This window comes from Lygodium microphyllum, chromosome 27, assembly GCF_053477565.2.
Source record: "Lygodium microphyllum isolate KBCC chromosome 27, Lygodium_microphyllum_v1.1.10, whole genome shotgun sequence".
Lineage (NCBI taxonomy): Eukaryota > Viridiplantae > Streptophyta > Polypodiopsida > Schizaeales > Lygodiaceae > Lygodium > Lygodium microphyllum.
This window is the reverse complement of record NC_141161.1, coordinates 103,673,445-103,696,658: the sequence shown is the minus strand read 5'-3', so window position 1 is coordinate 103,696,658 and position 23,214 is coordinate 103,673,445.

Genomic DNA, 23,214 nt, shown 5'->3' with positions numbered 1-23,214 from the left:
AGTTCTTCCCGCGTCTGCTACGTAGCGGAAGTATCCTGGCCGTTCCCACTTAGGATCGACCGGAATAAGGGTTTTCCTAATGGGTCACTAGCTAACAACAACTAGCGTCAGACCCGAGTGAACTACTTTACGCAGAAACGCCAGGTCCGAAGCGGATTCACACTGTACTTGGTTCAAGGAGAATGGGAAACGAGAGGGATGCAAAGCTCAACCTCTCTGCCATAAGGCATAGTCCCATTCCGTTCCCCTAAAACAATGTAAATCGGGTAAAATGTAACTCTAGGTCATCGTTCTCGTTATTCTTTTTGATGATGATGATCATTCCGCTGTCTTTCGAGATTTATGAGAAAAGTTCCCAGCTAACCGGGACCACCCAACCGTAGGACAGACCCATGGCCCATCCTCCGCACTTTCCTCGGTTTGTTTTAGTTATGTAATTATCTAACACATTAATTTGACATATAACAATCAGCTTCTTTAATTAATCTTGTTTAAGCACTGGTTCCTTCACGTAATCTTATCACGTGACATATAAAAACAATATCAAGCAAGTTCTTTTAACATCTCATCATTTTATCTTTGAATTACAAGAAGTTTCGCCCGTAGGCTTGTCCATAATCTGCTCGGAGGCTAACAAGTAATCTCTAGGGATCACTATTCCAAGCTTCCGCCCGTCAATTAGTATGCGGGCCTCGAGATCCAATCCCGAGTCACGTTAGCCTCTTGTGTAGGACCCGGAAGGAGAGGAATTTACGGCCAGAGCCCCCCCTGGCACTCAAGCGTCCTCTTGCTCCAAGTAGAACTCAACGGAGAGACCTCTCGCGGCGGGTTCGGTCCACGTTCCCGGCGCGGTCAACAACCCCCTTGGTTAGGGTCAGGCAGGCAGTCGGGGGTAACTGAAGCTGCTCTCCCTTCAGGCCTTTAACTTGAAGTATAGGTACTTGTTTAATTTGTAATTCATAATTCAAACAGCGCCCTACAATCTCTAGCAAGCACAAACATTTCCATTAATCAATCCAAATGTATGGCAAGCTGCTAAGGAAGTGTTCTTTCCTTTTAGAGTGTATCAGCAGTCGTTCTCAAGATGTCTTGTAAACTTGGCAAGATCCCTTATATTCGGGTGTAGGGTATACCCAACTTGGTTAACCCTAAGGTACCTTAGATATGCTAGTTTCCATTTTACAACTTTCTTTATTTTGAAGGATATCCAAAAACTACGTCTTTTTTTTTTTTTTGCAAGATAACTTGCGTAAGGATCTGCCGTCTTTGAAGAGGATTTTTCCCTTTTCTCTTAGTGAATTGATCACAAAATGATTTCATACATGTTGCGCAGTCCGGCGATGGAATAATCTGTTTCGACTCCTTAATCTGACGTATGTCAAGCCTAGGGTTTCTTCATTTAAGAACCTTAGGGACAAACCCTAATTTCTTATCTTTATGAATTTATTGTCCTTGCAGTAAGGTAAGTAGTCCAGTGTTTTAGGGTATGAATGTTTCTATGTTTAGATTGGTCCGGTTATCTTTTGGAAATATTGGTTTGGTCAGCTTTTGGAAGGTAATCTTACTCGTCTTGTCACGGTTTTACTATCTTTGATTACTTTCTCAATCAATACAGTTTAATTTGGCATATAGCATAATGCCATGATGATACAAAGAGTGACGATACTCCTTGGGACAAAGGCCTAGCTAAGGAATTGGTGAATACACACTTTATTTGTTCCAAGTCCTCAATTTGCAGGGGAAAAGTGTTAATAGAGTGTCATCCAGCAATTCCCCATTACATTTTCTTTCCAAATGATTTCGTATGTCTAATTTTTATACTTGTTAATTTCTAACATTTAACTTCGGTTTTCTTTAAAGATGAACTCATGCCAAATAACAACAGTTGCCTTGCTAAGATGTGCAACTAGCAAAGATAACTCTCTAGTAATTTGAGCATCGAAAGAAACCTTTCATGAATTTAGCCATTTTGCCATGATTCGTTGCGAAAAGAATAAGACTAATGGAGCAAGATATAATTTCTTCATTTTAGGACTATAATACTATAGTAAATGGATAGTATTGCCTATTATTTTATAATGCTTGATGCAATTTGAAGAAAGCTAATTTGAATACATTGTCATTCATAAGCTAACTCCTTCGTTAGAATTAATTTGAACAAATATATATATTTCCTTAACAATTTTTCTTTGCATGATTGACTAAAACCTGAATTAACATCAAGAAGACAACCTGGCTTTGAGGTGAGATATCCACATGGATACCAGGAGATGACCCTCCCACGGCTACGCCTTGGACTTTCTTAGGAGACATCGCAAGTGTGGTCCGTCGAACGTGGAAGCAGCTTTACAACTTCTCCTTAGAACTCCACCGTCGCTCCTTGCACCGTTCGTCAAAGTAGTTTTTGGAAGGTTCCCTCCTTGAATTCGGGAATTGAAAAGGGTATTTTTAGAAACTTTTACAACTAAGACCCATTGAAGCCATGGGGAAGGCTTAATGGTCTTTGTAAGCTCGCACGAATGGAAATAACAAGGTGTGGAGAAGAAACAAGGTGTAGGAGAGCTTTAAGGAAAAATAATAGCCGTAAAGATTATAAGTAAGGGTCTAAGGACCCTTAGGTCAAACTTGGAGAAAAAGGGCTTATGGGGGCTTACACATGGGGGAGGGTGAAAGGTTTTTGATGCCAAGGTAAAGGCTTAAGGGGTAATCACGAGAGAAGTGGTTTTAAGAGGCCACAGGAAGGGGGTGATTCCAAAGCCAAGGGGATAGGTCTTTTAGGGATTATACACAGGTAAAGAAGTAATAAGACCCTTAAGGTCTTTGTGCTCATGGGGGGAAGTGACTCCAAGTGAAAGGAAAGGGGCTTTAGTACGAGGGTGAAAGGGGACTTAAGGGATTTTTAAAACCCGCCTGAGGGGGTTCTAATACCCATGGAAAGGGGTTTTAGATATGGGGGTTAAAAGGGCTTCATAACGTACAAGGAGGGGGTGAAAACTTTTGAAATCCAGGGGAAAGGGTTTTAGCACGGGGGAGGGGAAAATGAAAGGGGGCTTAAGGGATTTCAAACCCGGGGAAAAAAATAACAAACGGGGTAGTAGGGTATAGGAAGGGGGTTTAAAGAGGCCCCCCCTTTGGAAGCTTCCAAGCTTCCAGAAGCTTTGGGGGGGTGGTTATGGCCGTCCGTCCCGACGGAGAATTGGGGCGACTCCTCCCTCCCTTGACGGCGACTCCTATCTACTTCCCTGGCGGCCAGCAACAGCGTCTCTTCCCCTCTTTCTCACAGCGACATGATCTCTGGCAGCGACGTTTGGTTCTTCTCACGCCCCCCCCCCCCCAGCCTTTTCCGTCCTTCGGCCCCTCCCCTCTCCTCGTTTAAATAGTGGAGGGAGGGGGATCTTCTCCTCCTGCGTGTCGACACGCATGCCCTCCCTCCCTCCACAAGCTCCACCAAGGAGCTTTAGAACTCCTTCTATTCCCCTCCCCCTCCAGCTCGTCAGTCGGCTGGAGGGATAAGGGTGGAAATAAATAATAATAATAATAAAAATTTCAAAAGCCCGATCTATTAATTCCCACTCGGACTTTTACAGTCGACCAACCCTCCTCCTAGCACAGGAGCACCTGCACCACATCGACCAGTTCTCCTCCCAGTATCGTAGCTCCAACCACCCCTCCTCCCAGTATCCTCTCCCCCCCTCCGACTACTGCACCAACTGCACGTCTGACCATTCCTCCTCCGAGTATCGTAGCATCTCGGACCAGTCGTCGATTACACTACCCGACTAGTCATTTATCATTGCTACTAGATTATAGGTCGATATATTTACTCCCATATTACTACTCAAATATAGGTCCTTTAATAATTTGTATCTTGCTGTACGTCTGCACAATGGAAGGTTTATCATTTGAATACAAAATGTTTCATAATTCGGAAAATTTCAGATTCATATCTTGACAGCCTAGAAGGTTCATGCAAATTTGCAAAGACTGATTCATATTTTGCATACTCTGGCTCAAGCTCAGATTGCTTTGGAGCTCTCCTTTTTCAAAGGCCATCATATTCTGTATACTATGGCTCAACATTGTTTTCATTTGTCAACATGTGAACCTATTCTACGAATTCTTGTCAAATCTTTCAATCCACATAAATTACCTGTTTGATGAGAAAGGCATTGCAGCGGCTCCTGTGACAAATTAAACTGCTAAGAAGATTACGTTCCGCCCTACAATTATAGCAAAGCCATCTATATTTATGGTTGAACAACTAATTATGCTTGCTAGTTTGATCCAAAAAGGTGAATTGGTGAAAAGCTTGTGTGACTTACACTTCAATATGACATAACTTCACTCAAAGTTGTAAAGTTGGATGATAAAGTAGAAGAGAAGGGACTAGTAGTAGTCCAAAGGCTTTCTAGCAAAGGATTTAAGAGACAATGTATATGGTGTGATAGCTTCTTGCAGCATGAAAGGCAAGAGTATATGGGCTATCGTGATGGAGAAGCAAAGGAATTAGTCTTTTGGAAAGATTGAAAATTTTATACAACTGAAACAAGGTTGTTTCTTGAGCTAAAATTTTGCAAAGGCTTGGTTTCTATTTGAAAGCTACTAGAGGGGAGGCTTGGGAGAGGGAGATGAAAGGGGAGGACACTAGCTTCTCTAGAGGTGCTACTACTAGAGGACCAAGAGGACTCTCGCTTCTCCAGAGGTGCTCCTGCTGATGGTTTAGTTGCCATTCTGTAGAGCTTCACAAGCATGCACATTTTAACAACTCGTAGGGCACATTTAACTCAAATTGAGGGCCTGTTGGTTCATTGTGGGCATGTTCTCTATAGGTATGAAAAGCAGGATCTTCACGGATTTGAAGGACATGACGAGGTAGCATTTTTGAAGGAGGAGGGCATGAGGATTCGGACAACTATGAGAAGAGGAGAATGGGCATTTTGGTCGAGTGTCTATGGTGATTGCGTAGAGAAGAGGGCAGTCTTGGAGCTTGCCAATGATGCTTCTCATGATTGATTAACCTTTCTCTGGTAAAAACTTTGTAGAAAAGTTGTTCTTTGCTTATGCTCTTTTTGGTTGGCTATTGCCTAGTTTTCTATTTTCCATGGTCTTGATTTTCATGTCTTTATGACAAGCAACACCAGGCTTGGCAGATACAGGGAGAAAGTGGAGGATATCTTAGATCCCCAACTCAAGGGAAAATATAAAAAAAAAGCGTTGACTTAGGTTTGTATGACCCTTTTAATTATATTATTCCTTAAAGCAAAGAGAAATGCAAGTGTTAGTGACCCAAGTTTTGCTAATGACATGTGGCAGCCATAGAAAAATGTGTGTACAACTGGAAGTAGATTATTGGCCCTTAATGCTTTATGAATTTACATGAGATATGATAGATAAATAGACTTTAGATACGATAGTTTGGCCTAGGGTTTGAGGCTAAATAGTGGTATCTACACTAGTATTCTCACTACTTTCTATCATGCGGGGCAATTGGAGGCTAGTATGTATGGAGCCATAATGCCCACCATCAAGAAGGACTAAATGAGAGGAAAAATAGAGGCTGTTGTAGTGATAAGGGGCATGAAAAAGGCATGTATGGAGGTGGCATGAAGGTTGTTTTCTTATGCTAATAAAGCCATTAAAGGCATGTATGGACCTCGTCATAAATGAATTATGTTCTAGAGTGACACATATTTTGATAACAACATATGTGCTCACTCGAGGTTTTGATCAATATAGGTAACTGTAGGTTCCTTTAAGGTGGACATATTTGTTTGTTGTGTGTAAACAATTAGGTACAAGATTCTTGAAAATGGACCAACAAGTTTTTTTGGTGTAATTTTATTTGGCTTTGTCTGTATTGTTTGGTTTTTTTATCCTATATAGGGAAATATTATCTATTTAGGAACTTTTTCTTGACATATGAAAGAAAAGCCTATATAGTGAAAAATTCTTATCTAATCTATTAGATGTGTATTATGTCGTCCTATTTGAAATTAACTAAATAATCTCTATATAATTTTCTAGTTTAAAATTTTCTACTTAGAAAGTCATATAAGTAGGAATATGAAAATTAGGGAAAATGTAATATTTTCAAGTTGGAGAAAAATTACAATTACATAAGAAATTTTCTATGTAGGAAAATTACCATACATAGGGAAATATCCCTATGTAGGGAAACATGGGAAAGATAGGAAAGAGAAAAAAGGGAAGTTCCTATCAAATTTCTAGTTAAAATTACACATAATTAGGGAAAGTAAATAATAGGGAAAATGGAACATTTCCTAGTTAAGGAATTTTCCTAACATTGGGGATTTTTCCTATGTAGGGATTAGGGTTATGTGTAAATTTAACTAGAAAATTGATAGGGAATTTTATTTATTTATCTATGTATGTGACACTTGGTATGATCATAACCGACAAAGAGACCAAGATGCACAAGTCTTGCAGGCTCAAAGAAGATTCCTTTGTAGATCTTGGACATGTAAAACTCCATGCAAAATTGCTACTAAGCTTTTAGGGCTTATGTTAAAATGAACCATGCAGCCTTTTCCTAATTTCATTTCTGAATGAATTATTCGTATGCCAAATGAGCATCACACAACCTTTCGTAACTACCTACGTAATTGATTGAAATTTATGCGAATTGCCTAGAGTTTAATCTACTTCATGCAGCTCAAGAACCATTTCCATGCCTTGCAAATTCCTATGGATTATTAGCAACTTTCTTTAACAAATCATTGCGAAGAAGAGATGTCTAATAATGCGACATGCGATTCATACTTTCCATGAATAATCGAAGTGTACAACAATAAACTCGACTTTGTAAAGATGATCATTAGTTGATCTAATTTCGTAACTTTGCAATGCCTAAAAAACTACTTACTAGGAATGCATAAAGATCTTATGCTCTTTTTTTCATTTGTTTATTTGAAAAAATACAAATGACCAATTCTTTGATCGTAAGCTATTTCCTTTAATTTATCCAAAGTATTTCAATCAAGAAAGTGCATCCTAATTTTCGTAAATGAATCATGCACAATTGAATTATTATGATGTAAATCAAAATTAGGAAGAAAACCTGGACTTGTGGTGAAATATCCACATGGATACTAGGAGATGATCCTCCTGCGGTTGCGCCTTGTGCCTTCTTAGGAGCCATTAAAATTTCGACCTTCTTGCCTTGGCCGCAGACTTATGTTCTTGGCCCGTCTCCTTCACACGCGAAACTTCCTTTGTGATTCGGCTTCCTTGACCGATTGCACTGGCTTTCGGAATCAGGCTTTGGAAGGTTTTATAGGCTTCCTCCTCGAAGTAGGGATTTCACGATTAGGAGTTTACAACCATCAAAAATGAATTTGGGAAATGTAAGGGAAAGGGGATTTGGAAATCCCCGATATATTAGGTTTCATGAAAAAGGATATAATGGTTTTAAAAGGCTTGTGGAGGAAGGGTTTTTAAAAGAAACGAACCGGGCTATGGTGGGATTTAAAAGGGAATGCAATGGGAAAAAGGGTGCTTAAAAACCCACGGGTAATAAGACCTGCCTTATAAGGCCTATGAAAGCCCAAGGAAGGTAGTTTTAAATGGGCTTTGTGAAATGCTAAAAGGGGGGAAAAAAAAGGGTTTAATTCTTGAGATAGGTCGAACTTTAAGGGGACTTGGGTGGGAATTGCAAGAAGAAGGGGATCTACGTGGAAATTGCGAGGGAATGGGTGCTTAAATCCCAGTGGGGGGGGTATAAAACCCACTAGAGAAGGGCTTTAAAAAAACCCACAGAAAGGGGGGCTTACTAAGGCATATGGAAGCTTCCCAAGAAGCTTTTGGGAACTTCTGGGGGGTCGTGGAAAAATCCACGTGGACGAGAGGAAGGTTGGCGGCATCTTGCTTCAGCGGCAAAGACTGCACGACTCCTCCCCACGTTTCTTCCTTCGACAACAGCTGGTTGTACAATTGCACCGTCCAAATATTCAATGTCAGCATTCCCTTGCATGAGTATCACGCGGGTTGGAAATATTTTCAACAGAAATATAACATTATCTTTCCCTTGGAGGAATCGAGATGTCCTCATCTCGAGATAAACTGGGGATATTGATGGTTGAGAGTGCTTTCATCTATCCAAGTGGCATCCTTCTTAGGATAATCTTTCCACTGGACGAGGCATTCTCTCAAGGTTCTGGATCTCAGTTGTCTCTCCCTAACATCTAAGATCCTATCAGGCCATAGTTCAAGGACTCCTTGACTAGGCATTACAACTTGTTGGTCATCAAGTACATGACTAGGATTTTGTACATACTTCTTCAATAGGCTGATATGGAATACATTATGAACCTTTAGGTTCTCGGGGAGTTGCAGTCTATAAGCATTAGGTCCTAGGCACTTAAGGATCTTGTATGGTCCACAATACCTTGGACTTAGCTTCTTGCAATCTCCTAAGGATAGGGAACAATACCATGTAGTGGGCCCATTTGATTAGCCATAGGCATAGTTATGCTATTGGGAGGAGTTGGTAACATAGACAGATTTGGGATGATACTCCCTCTACCATTTGCATTTGGGGTCTCCTTGACTCCTGTTGGTCAGTGCCAAATTATTGCCATTCCAATTTATCCTTGCTGTGTAAGCCATTTACAAGCGCGACTCTACTCCTTCTGCTTGTGTGATAGCAATGTCAATGTCAGTCAAGGTGACACTACTAAGTTGCACTTGGATGTTGAAATCCAATCCATGTAGGAAATATTGCAACTGTGTAGTTGGTGGAATGGGGATATAAGTATTCAATTTGTGAAGAACTTTCTTTAGCTTCTTAGCATAGGCCTGGACATTCTCATTTGGCTCTTGGCATGTTACATTCAAGACATGCAACCAACACTATCCACCTCTTTCAGGAGCAAACTCTCTACGGAAGGCCCTGAAGAATTGGTCAGTGCTAGTTATAGTTCTAGACTCTAGACTGTGATACCATACTGTTGCCCTTTCTTTTAACGTCATATTGAAGAACATCATTAGGTGTCCTTCATCTTGGATTCGATAGTTGAATATGAGCGTTTGAAACTCCTTAATATGGAGTTCTCCATCTTCTTCTGCTAACCCATGGAAGATGGGCAAAGGTGCTTCTAATGTCGGTAAATTTGGTGTCCCTGCTGAAACTGCAATGGGTTGTGCCATAGCTACAACCAGATTAACAACATGAGTTTGTGTAGGTAAAACTACACTCCCACTTGAAGTGGGTTGATTGACTGGAAGTGGGGAAGTACTAAGACTTCCACTTGCACTCAAAGAGCTACTTATGATAGATAGGTTATTGGAACCACTGCCGCTTATGCATAGTGGGCTGCTTCTTTGATGGGAATAATGCCTTACAATCTTCAACTACTGTCTAGCCCTCTCAACACATTCTGCTTTTTGTATTTCAGTTTTACGGTTCTTTGTCAGAGGGCATAAACCAACTATTTGCTCCCTAGAAACCCTATATTTGGAACCACCACTTGTTGGCGGCTCCTAAAAAACACACCATTAATGGGACATAAAATGGGCCAGCACTGGCTATGGCACTAGTCGGACCTCATGCACACAACAAACAACCTCACCACACGGCCTCGCCAACAAGGAGTATCTATAATACACCGATGAATACTAGATAGTATTAATTATGCGAATGTAGCTCATATATATTCCAAATTTTACCTTCCCTTCTCCTGAGAGGGAGGTTCCATAGCATGTAGGTATAGTGCCTCATCACACAAACATTAGGAAGCTCCCTTCGGCTCATTGTCGCAGCTCCACTGCGACTCTCCTACACTTGGGGGATTGGCCCCAAGATGCATCACTCCAACATATTGTTACAACTATATATATTATCTCTCACTTGACTTGGGTCTCACCTATATATACTAACTCTACATCAATATGAATCATTCTTTGGGAGCATGTCTTGTGTATCTCTCTCGTACTCTCTCTCTCTCTCTCTCAACATGGTATCAGAGCTATGGATGCGTAGCAACAACAAGGAAGATAAGTTGTTTCATTGTTTATACTTGATTGAATTCTTTGCACAAGTGATGATTTGATACATGATTGAATTCTTTGCACAAGTGTGTAGCTCTCGTCGTGCTCTCGAATCCTGTCAAAACCGCTTGTCAATCAGAGTTCTGGATCAAAAGTTATGACAGTTCAGGATTCAAGACAACAATTCTGCTCGAATCTGCGATTCTTTATTTAAAACTGTATTTCTAATTACAGTTCGTTAATCCCCAATTACAGTTTATTAATCGCTCGTCTTCATTAATGATGTTGATTACGACAAGCAAACATCTTGCTATGTTTAGCGATGTTTTATTATCGTTCACGTTCTTTGCTCGACTGAAATAGCACTTTTCTTATATGCGTCATCTCGTCTTGCACGTTACGCCTCTCTATTTCGGGCTCTCTTTTTAGTCACTCAATACTTTTCGTCGTTCTTACGTGCATATCCCTATTTTGATTGTCATGCATCTCAACTACGCTTGTCTTGATCATGGTTTGCAGATTCTGCGATCTCATCTTATTTGTTTTCTCTCGACATACAGGCATGGCCAATTGCGTAATTGTTAACGGATATCCGTCTGGCCAACGTTCGGTTCCCTTCTTCCAAGGACAAGGCTTTCCTAGGTGGAAAGCAAAGATGATGCTAATTCTTGAAGGTGACGAATTATTTGATATTGTTTTGGGCGACCTGTCTTGCCCAGTTCAACCTATTGATGTGATGAATAACAATTCTGTGATTACTGATGGTCCATTATTTGAACAATGGAAAATTGATCATACTGATTGGATTCGTTGTGACAAAGCGACTCGTCGTTATATATTTTCTGCACTTCTTGACTCACTTATGTTGGATGTCTTTCATCTGGAAACCTCTCATGCTATTTGGGAGTATCTTATCTCAACGTTTGAGAAGAAATCGGTCACCAAAATTTTATATCTCCAAACTTGTTTGAAGAATCTTCAATATAAGGTTGGCACCTCTATGCACTCTCATATCGAGGCTTTTAAAGACATTATCAATCAACTTGGTGCTGCCGGCGCTCCTGTTGCTAAAAATCAGATTGTTACTCAACTTTTTCATACCATCAAAGATCCTTTATATGACAATATCATCACTATTTTGTCTAACAAGGATGATATCCACTTTGACAAAGCATGTATATCTCTTATTGAATATTCTCAACGTCATGAGCATCATTTGGAAAAATCTGATGCTGTTTTGGTCACTCGGGAACAAAGGGATTTTGATGCTGCTTTTGTTGCTCGCAAGCGTCTTGCTTCACGTTTTCAGCAGGGTGGACGCCCTAATCCAGGTAGTAAATCTTCTCGTCTTTCTTATCCTAACAAACATTGTTCTTATTGTGATAAGAAAGGTCATGTGGCTTCTGATTGCTGGGCACGTCAATATGATGAGGAGCATGGAGTTACTACAAAGCAACCTCGCTCGTCCAAAAGTTTTCCTCCTTGTGATTATTGTGCACATACAGATCATCCATCTCGTCCCAAAAAGTTACTTGGTCCATAAATTATAGTGTAGATCGCATGGATAAGTTACTTGCACAATAATCACAAGGCTCCTTTTCACTCAGTGTATAAGTCATATCCTGCGAAGACAATTGCTATGCAATCCTGGACTAATACCATGCCATGTGTCATGCATAGTGCATATGATCCTAGTGCACAAAAAATATTTATTAAATCATCATTTTGTGATGTGGGAAGCACATCCCTTTCATGATTTTCACTAAACATATGCTTCGATGTATGGAGACTAGCACCGATTTCTCATGCTACTAGCCCCTTAGACTCAATTATTGCAATTCTAAATGGAATGCACAATCAAATTTTTTAAAAATTCAAACCCTTTCAGCCCTTTTAATCTCTTAACATCACCCTTTCCCTCTAACGTTTAGGTTATGCTACCTTGCATAGGTGTAGGGTATTATTTTGTATGTATTTTTCACATAAAATGAAAAAAAAACATAAACTATAATGCATAAACAAAGACAAACTGAAGCTAAACTTCATGCCTTAGCTTTGTTATACAGACACAACTATGAATCATAATTGTCTAGATTTTTATAACGCGAAAATCCTATTTTTTCCATTTTAGCTATTTTTCTCTATTTATTTGTGCATAAAAATAGGTTATTTTCTTATTTATGATTATAGATTGATCAAGAAATTTGAAAGATGTTTTGTCTCAGAATTTTATCCCATACACATCTATTTTTCCCATCCAAAACTAATAAAATCTTTATTTTTACACTAAATAGGCACTTTTTGGGCCATAATTTAATTATTATGACTATTTATCATTAGGATTTTGCAAATTTTTTTGTTCATAGCCCTCAATCATAGTGAAAAAAAGATCCAAACTAATTTTTGTTCCATATGAATTTCATTTAGACCATCAAACATCAACAAGAAGTAAATTTCCTTTGTAAAAATGAGGCATACCGCTTATTTGCGTGTTGCGGGTTTTGTAATTAATTTTTTCGGGTTGCCAATGGACCGACCAACAACAAATAGTCAATGCTAAACATATCCCCTCAGCCTCCTCTTTATGTTACCAAAAAGTGTCCCCTAGTTTTAGACTATGATAACAAATTTTAGAACATCATTGGGGATGTGCTAGCTTGTGTTTAAATTTGTTGTCATAGTCTAGAACCATAAAAAATCCAATTGTTGTCATACAAAGCACGGTCCATAAAATTTGTTGTTATATTCTAGAACCCTAGGATTTAAATGATGTTAGCATAATCAATTTAAATCATACAGCACGGTAATATAAATCCTAAAAAATGATCTCACTTAAAATGCATATCTTACGTACCCTTATAAGCGATTAGTCAACGAATTGAGTAAGTGGATGCTCCAAGTATGAAGTATTCTATGGTCCCATGTCAATCTCCTGACACAACTCCACATACATTGGAAGGTCGATAGACATGTCACCACAAAAGGATGAGTCCACCTCGTTCTCAAAGAATTCTTGGACTCTTGTATTTCCATCATTATTAGCCGATGTTGGCTCCTCTACATGCTCCAAGCTTTCGGTGGCCTCCACCCCTTGCAATATCGACCCCTCTATTTGCATATTGTCCACATCTATTCTCGAAACATCGCTTTGATCATATACTCTTGCACTTCGGGGAGCTGAAGGTATAACATACCACCATCAAGGTTGTCGGGGGTTTGAATAGAAGACTACATGTTCACAAACATGTACAAGAGAGATTAAACTATTGTGACATGTACCGTGTCGTAATACAATTAACAAACAAATGAGTTCATACACCTGTTCACAATGGGCCAGCAACACAAAGGTGTCGCACAAATTCGTCTATTTTTTTTTGGAATCTATTTCGAGAAATGCAGATGGACCTCGTCGAACTATTGCTCCAGCTCCTTCAAGTACCACTTTGAACCACTGCACATCAAATAGTATCATGGAGCAGCTACGGTAATCCACCGTAATAATACTTTGAAAGTTCCCAAAATACTCCATCTCATCTATAACCGTGCTTGGATCCATTGCTCGTCGTCGGCTCTCCTGCTCGAACCTTGCCATGATACCACAGTCCATTGTGGAGCGCATTTTGTCATTACACTCCAGGCAAAAATGTCGTCCGCGCGACCATGCTGCACTATATATTTTGTATTGTACATTGAAACACTCAAATTAGTTGTTGCATATAAAATATATATATGACAAATCCTAAACACCTCATCACCTTTGGACTACATCCCCTCGAGAATTCCCACTCCTCCATTGAGACCTCTGCCCCTTCGCGAATGGACAGGTCCATCGCGTATGGAAAGGTCCAACAATCTCCACTTCATCTAAAGATGCACAAGAAGGTGGATTTCTATTGTGAGCATGCTGGTAAGCAGATATTTCTCTAAGAGACAGACCGTCTCCACTGCTCCCCGCCTCGCGGATTCAATAGAGGACGTCTTAATCTCCTTCTGTAAAATCCATTGCACGAAAGTTGACAACCTATAAATGGCCCCGCATATTTCTAGAGTAAGGCATCTTGCAATCGCGATCGGTTGTACAAACTGCCACAGATGAGAAAGCATTATGAACAATGGCTACACTCCAAATAGCAAAATGTGCACGCCAATTACAATCCATTCATAGTACAAACCTGACATATCTTATGCCAGTCATGGGATTTTAACCCTGATAATTGGTCTTCTTTAGAAAATGTAGATCTGAGAGAATGCATCATACCCATCGGAGTGCAGATAGACTTGACTATTTGCTTCACAATGCGCTCTTCTTTAGTGGACAAAACCCAAGGAGTGCGAGGTAGGTGCACGCGACCATTAGCACTCAATTGCGGCCAAAGCGCCTCTATCTTGCCTACCTCCTTCAAATCCATTCGTACCCTTATAGTGTCTCTCTTTCCTGTGATGTGGTCCCATAGCAAGCTGCCCACATTCTTGAAAATATGCATGGGATCCAACAAGTGGTTGATCTGTAAGTGGGCCCAATATGACAACCGTAGAAAACTGAGAACTATTGTATTTCGTTTGGATTTGACTCCGCGTGGACCATTTTCAGCTCGTACCAACTTGCAGCATTTATACGTATTGGAGATCATCCAAGAAAGCCTTCCCTGAGTTCATGACCCTCTGGCAAGAAAGCGGCGTGTCCTTGATATGCCATCTTCTTCATGGTTTGTGACCTTCGGAAGTCTAATTGTGGCCTACACAATGGACATGCATAATAACCTGAGGTAACCAGACCCATTCCACACCACGACCCAGTGAATACAAGATTGAATGAGATAAAATATAGATATTACCAACAAGAACGGAAGTTACCTGAGCACTCTTTGAATCCCGAAAAGTCATGCATCATCCACATGAGAATGGCTCAAATATTGGCAGATCGTCGACCATCGCGCTTGCTCATATCTTACATGATGACCCCCTCCTCCCACAAAATCTTAAGCTCATCGACTAATGGACGAAGATACAGGTCCATATTTTTTACTTTATAGCGGCTGAGGACGAGTAAGCTAAGGATGAGATGTCCTTTCTTTGTAGAAAGCCATGGAGGGATATTGTAGTTTACAGGGACTATAAGCCACACACTGTAAGAAGCTGAGCCCAGGCCGAATGGGTTCACGCCATCCATTGCAAGACCGAGCGGAAGATTCCTTGGCTCTCCGGTAAAGCCTGGGAAAGTAGAGTCAATATGGCTCCATGCTCGTGAATCTGCTGATATTCGTTGAACTCCATCTGTGGACCTATTCTGCACATTCCACGTTGTCAAGCTTGCCATGTCGGATGTACGAAACATGTGGTTTATGCAGGGGATAAGCGAAAAGTGTCTTAGAAGTTTTGGAGGGATGGTTTCCCCTTGCAAGTCCTGTCGATACCTGTGAGCACCACACTTTGGACATGTCTCCATAGTCTCGTATTCTTCTCGAAACAGTATGCAATCGTTGATACATGCATGGATGATGTTGTAGTCCATGCCAAGCTTTCGAAAAACATATCGTGCATCATCACGAGACTTAGGCATGATATTTGCAGGTGGTAATATATGATATTTCAATAACCTGAAAAAAATCATTAAACACCTTGAAAAAGCACAAATGTTTTTAATAATAGTGTCAAAAAGAAATCAACGCAGCGTACGTACAAGGTACCTGAACAACTCGGTCATAGTCGCATCGCTCCACCCGTATTTTTCTTGCACACTTAAGAGTGCAAGCAGTGTCTTCAGGCGAGATACTCAGCATCCATCATATAATGGTATGGATGCTTCCTCTCTAAGCAGATCAGAAGTCTCGACATCCATGCGAATCAATGTCTCGATCATTGCCTCCATCTCAGGCTCCAAGATTGTAGGTAGGTCTGGAAGGCTGCCTGTCTCCTCTGGCATTGACGGTATAGATTGGGTAGTTCCTTGCAAGTGGTAGATTCACTCATGCACTCCATCCATCACATACCCATGAACTCTTCTAATTGGCCGAAAGGATACACTCCTCCTTGGGATGAGACGTCACCTCCTTGGATAGAAATTTTGCCAGCCACACCCAATCTTCTTGTATATGGTATTCAATTAGCTTGCGAGTATAATGCATGATTGATATTAACTTGTCTTACTATTTGCTGAAAATCAGCAATCGCCTGATCAATGATCTCAGATTGAAACTCGCCGAATCATCGTGCGTGTTCTATAGACAATCGACGTTTTCATCTAATATTTGCCAGCTTGCATTGAGAGTAAGGACATGGGACACGCTAATTAAGATACACCTTGCGATCTTAAACAACAAGACCTTCATCGTTTTCCATTTTGTCTACGTTACGACAAACAAATTGTTTTTGTTATCATTCTTGTTTTCTTTCTTAAATTGTTCTTCTCTTCTTCTATCTCTCTCTCTTTTTCTCTTTCTTTATTATCCTGTATGTATTTCCTCTCCCTCTCCCTCGTTCCTTCTTCTTTTTTCTCTTCCTTCCCCTCTTTCATTTTCTTTAACGATCATGGCTACGACTACGATGAAGACCACGACCACGACTACAACTACGACTACGACCACGACCACGACCATGACCACGACTACGACTACGATGATCATGACCACAACCATGACTATGACTACTACCATAGCCACGGCTACAACTATGACCATGACCACGACCATGACCATGACCATGACCACGACCACGACCATGACTATGACTACGAGTGGGATGACCACGACCACGACCACGACCATGACTACGACTACGACTAGGATGACCATGACCACGACCATGACCACGACCACAAGCACGACCACGACCACGACCATGACCATGATTGCGACAACCACGACCACGACTATGACTACAACTAGGATGACCATGACCACGACCATGACCATGACCACGACTATGATTATGACTACGACCACGACCATGACTGATGCCAGGAGGCATATTTCACGGTGGATTCCGTGAGGTTTTACGGTGGATTCCGTAAACTTTGATGACCGGGGCTCATACACAAAGTGGATTCTTTGTGCGAGAAGTTGATGGGGACGCCTGTCCTTTTCGAGCGTTTCATTAATTTAGTGTGTACATGGGTGATTCCATAGCGGGTGATTCCGCAAAATACATATTAAATTAATAAACGTTTATTAGTTTAGAGTGCGCACTCGTAATAAATTAAGGTTAGGATTTATTTCTAACCAGTTGATTTATTTATGTAACTGAAGACTGCTAGGTATTCACTTTTGTCGGTTTAATTGTATTATTTTACTAACGATTGTGAATGCTTCAGTTGATGTGTAGAGATAGCAGCAGTGGCAGAGGAAAGCATTGGAGTTTAGCGAGTATTCGACCTATGGATTATATTTTGATAGGTGCCACGCCTATATTTTGTCATGTTTATTGAGGCATCGATTATTTATTATTATTTTGTATGCGCCTATACGCATGGATATGTTATTTCTATTTGGACATTGTATTGGGCGTGCCAGACTCTTTGGGCACCGTCCATTAGCTTTATTTCTATTTTTGTAAAAGCAAACTTAAAAGCTAAAAGCTTGATATATTTTTGTAAATTGGGCTATTATTGAGCATGAAGATGGAATATACATAAAAATACACGCTTTGTGAAGCGCTCACACAAGGCATGGGGGGAGATTGAACCCAATTGGTCTCTTGATCTTGTTGTTCATGCTTTTTACATTGTAATTTGTGCAAAAATGTAGATTTCATTGTTCTTGGGGACCTTCCGGGATTCACTACGTGAGCATACAGCGACTGATCTGTGCACCAGTGGTATCAGAGCGGAGCTGAGATCAAGAGCTTCCAATCGCTACCCATCTTGTGCGAAGGCGGAGCTCCAAGAACGATCGTGCTCTATGGTCAATCTCATCGCGAACCGTCGATACAGGCAGACTTCTGACGATCAAGAACCCCTGTTTCTGTCATCAGATCGCAAAGGACCAAGCTGTACAGGCGGAGGACCACTCATTCATCTCCTTCACCAAAATCGTGGATAAACAGAGAAAAAGAGTAATTTTCTTTTCATTAAGCTTCAAAGACCAAAGTTAAAATTAATAAGCTTGATTAGAAGCTTAAGAAAGCTTCAATAACCAAATCGATTTCAAAACGGCGTGAGGCTGTTCTGGGCGGCGAAAATCGATGGCGGATTAAGAAGCTAAAAGCTTCTTAATCCACTTAGTAACCCAAAGCTCCCCAACTCTACAAGTCAACAACTCCAGGTCCCGCACCTCAGAGATCAAGTTCTGCAAGTAATCTGTGATCAAGTTCTGCAAGTTTATTAAGTCGGCTAAGTTCTGCAAGTCTGCAACACTACAAGTCACATAAGTTTGCAACTCTGCAAGTCAGACTAGTCAACTGGAGTCAGAAATGACTTGTGCTCAAAACTCCTAGAAGGACTGTTCCTGCGTAGAAACTCCGAACTGCAAAGTTGTTCGTTGGAAGGTATTCTACCCATACGCAGGTTTGCTGAAGCATTTTCAGCATATGAAGAAGGAAAAATCGCAGATTTTCTGAAGATTGAGAAAGAAATACCCAAAAACACATAAGCCTTGTAACCCCGAACTTGAGAAAGCTATCAACAAATGGGATCTACTCCAACAATGGGATCGTGAGCCTATTCCTCAGTATACAGAGCGTTTTTGGAATGCACTCCTCCAGCTATGCATGCTTGAAGACGTACCAGAAGCGACACATAAGCGGAAGTATATGTCTGGACTTTTTGGGCATTACTACGCTGAAGTTAACATGTTCAAGCCTGCTACTCTTGAAGATGCCATTTCACTAGCTCACGACACTGAAGAAAAGCTACGCGCTAGAGACAGACGTCCACAGCAATTCCAAGCCAATGGTAATTATGGATCTAAGCAATTCAATTCTAATTTTAGAAGATTTAATCCAGGTCATTTCTCTTCATCATCTTTCCGCAAGAATTGGGCTAAACCACCTGCATTACCATCCAATGTCAATCCAAATCCTAAGCCTATTCCACAGCCAAATCCAAATGTACCTAGACTTCCCGCCATTGCAAATAATGTAACCAAAGCCAAGCCAATAGTATGCTATAAATGCCACCAACCTGGACATCTAGCAGCAAATTGTCATTCAAAGAAGCCACCAGCTCATATCAACTATCTTGGAGCTATGGATGAAGACGAACATGAGGATATGCCTAATTTCACTGAAGATGAGGACGACACTACTACTACTTCCGATACTTTACCAGGTATGCCTACTCCACATTCTTTATTGACTATGAAATGTTTGGTGCATGGAAAGGAAAAGACTATTTTGCATGATGACGGTAGTACTCATGATTTTATTTCAGCAAAATTGGTAAAGGAATTGAAATTACAAACTGTACCTACGCATTATCGCATCAAAGCTGCATTTTTAGGCACTAGGTATAATGGTACACAAGAAGTGCAAGATTTAGAGATTCAAATTGGTTCATACACTGAAAGAAGAAATTTCTTAGTTGTTCCATTACAGTCGAGTGACATTATTTTAGGTATGCCTTGGCGACATCAACATAATCCAGATATAGATTATTCCACACACACAATGAATATTAATTTTCAAGGAAAATCTATTACATTATATGGTATGCATGCATCTAATGTTTTTCCACTGCTTTCGCATACTCAAGCTAAACGTGCATTACGCAAGAGTAGTAAATCCTATCTTATTTGGGTGAATGAATTGCAAGTAAAGGAAAGTCATATGCACCCTAAGCATAAGGAATTTCTTGCATATTTTAAGGACTGTTTTGCTGAAGACCTACCACCAGGTTTACCTCCTTCACATCTAGAAGACCATAAGATAGATTTGATCCCTGGCACACAACCACCTTGCAAAGCACCATATAGGCATAACCAAATAGAACAAAAAGAAATCCAGAGTCAAGTTGAGGAATTACTAAATAGAGGTTTGATTCGACCTAGCAGTTCTCCATTCGGTGCACCTGTATTGTTAGTCAAGAAAAAGAATAATACCTATCGCATGTGTATTGACTACCGAGCTTTAAATAAGATCACTGTAAAGAATAGGTATCCTATTCCTAGAGTTGATGACCTTATGGACAAACTGCAAGGATCTTCTATATTTAGTAAAATTGACCTTAAGTCTGGTTATCATCAGGTGAGGCTAGATAAGTCTGACATATTCAAGACTGCATTCAGAACACAGTTTAGTCATTACGAATTTTGGTCATGCCATTCGGATTTACTAATGCACCTACTACCTTTGGTAGAATGATGAATCGTATCTTTTTGAAATATCAGTATTGTGTAATTGTTTTCTTTTATGATATTTTGGTGTTTAGTCAAAATGAGAAAGAACATTATGAGCATTTGTCATTGGTTTTTCAATTATTGAAAGAAACGTACTGTATGCAAAATCCTGAAAAGAGTGAATTCTTTAAGACATAAATTGAGTATTTAGGTCATATTGTATCATCTGATGGAATTAAAGCTGATCCTAAGAAAATTGATGCAATATTGAATTGGCCTGTTCCTAAAAACGTGCATGAGTTACGCTCATTCCTTGGTCTTGCTAGTTTCTATAGGAAGTTTGTATGTAATTTTTCATTACTTGCTTTACCATTAACCAAACTTCTGAAGAAAGAAATTGTTTATCAATGGACCGAAAATCAACAAAAATCCTTTGACTTACTGAAACATGCATTAACCAATGCCCCTGTTTTACAGTTGCCTGACTTTAATAGACCATTCTTTCTAGTAGTGACCGATGCTAGTGGATCACGAATAGGAGCCGTACTTATGCAAGACAATCATCCTATAGCATATTCTAGTTGTAAGCTGAAACCTTCTGAGCTGAAATATTCCACATATGACAAAGAACTATTAGCAGTTGTGCAAGCATTAAGACAGTGGAAACACTACTTAATGGGTTCAGAATTTATGATAAAGACCGATCAGCAAAGTATTAGACATTTACTTAGCCAACCTCAAATCTCTGACCGTCATATCAAATGGGCTTCCTTTATTCAAAGTTTTCATCCTATCATTCAATACCAACTGGGAAAAGAAAATGTAGTGGCTAATGCATTGAGTAGAAGACCTGCCATTCATAATATTTCTGTCATATCTTTTGATTCTTTGATTACTATGAAAGATACATATCACCAGGATATTACTTTTCATTCTGATTGGAACAAATTAGTTCAAAATAATTTCATTCCTGTTGATTCATTGTCATATAATGATGGATTTATGTTTTATGAAAAGAGATTGTGTGTTACCATTCCATTCCGATCTTTTGTTTTGAATGAAATTCATTGTCCCCCATATCAAGGTCATAGAGGTATCATATCTACATTACGTATGTTAATTGAAGATTTTTATTGGCCGCATATGAATGCTGATGTATCTAATTTCGTTTGTGAATGTTTGATTTGTCAAAGAGTTAAGAGACATTATGGTAAACAGTATGGATTACTTAAGCCTTTGTCTATTCCATCTAAACTTTGGGAACAAATTTCTATGGATTTCATTACTAGTTTACCAAATACTAAATCTAACCATGATATGATTTGGATAGTTGTAGATAGATTTAGTAAACAAGCATATTTCATTCCATGTAAGAAAACTTTAACAGCATCATAGGCAGCACAATTGTTTTTGAAAACTGTTTTTACTAACCATGGATTGCCAAAAGTTATCATTTCAGATCATGATTCTAGATTTTGTAACAATTTTTGGATTACTCTATTTGCTAATCTAGGCACAAAGATTGATTTCTCATCTGCATTTCATCCAGACACCATTTTAGATCTTTTACGTGCATATACTATCTCTAAACCTCAGACATGGGACACTCATTTGCATTTATTACAGTTTGCATATAACAATACACCGCACACATCTATAAAGAAAGCACCGTTTGAAGTCATTTATGGATATAGATTATCTACACCTGTTGCCTCTTTGTCTAATAGAATTCAGAGTGCTGATGATATTGCTAGTATGCATAACAGTATATTTGATGAAGTTAAAGATATGATTGCTAAAGCCCAGCAATCATATACCAAACAAGCCAACAAGAAAAGACAAGCCATGAATTTCAAAGTTGATGATTATGTTTGGTTGAGAATAGAAAAACGTAGACTACAAAGTGTAGATAGACATCCAGTAGTCAAATTAGCTCCTAGATTCTATGGACCATTTAGAATCATTCATAAAATTAATGATAATACATTCAAGTTAGAATTACCATCTCATTGGAAGATTCACAATACATTTCACATTAGTTTATTGAGACCATTTAGAGGCCAATTACCTATCCACCCTGTTTATGAAAACCCACCTTTATTAGAGGAAGAGACTGAAATACTTGAACCAGAAGCTATCATAGACACTGACTTTATGACCACTAGAACTGGCCGAAGGTATTCTAGATATTTAGTTAAATTTAAGAACCATCCTGTAGAGGAAGCACAATGGATGCACGCTAGAGACTTAAATGCTTTCTCCACTCTGTTAGCTCCACATTGAGCTAATAGCAATTGAGGTCAATTGCTATCCCACCCCGGGGGTATGATGCCAGGAGGCATATTTCACGGTGGATTCCGTGCCACGGTGGATTCCGTAAACTTTGATGACTGGGGCTCATACACAAAGTGGATTCTTTGTGCGAGAAGTTGATGGGAACACCTGTCCTTTTCGGGCGTTTCATTAATTTAGCATGTACATGGGTGATTCCATAGCGGGTGATTCCACAAAATACATATTAAATTAATAAACGTTTATGAGTTTAGAGTGCGCACTCGTAATAAATTAAGGTTAGGATTTATTTCTAACCAGTTGATTTATTTATGTAGCTGAAGACTGCTAGGTATTCACTTTTGTCGGTTTAATTGTATTATTTTACTAACGATTGTGAATGCTTCAGTTGATGTGTAGAGATAGCAGCAGTGGCGGAGGAAAGCATTGGAGTTTAGCGAGTATTCGACCTATGGATTATATTTTGATAGGTGCCATGCCTATATTTTGCCATGTCTATTGAGGCATCGATTATTTATTATTATTTTGTATGCGCCTATGCGCACGGTGTCGAAGGGTTTGGAAAGCAATGTCGCAACTTCAGAAGTCCTTGATAATTTCAAGCTAGAAGATCAAGCAAGAAAAATGAAGTCAAATCTGTTATAATTTC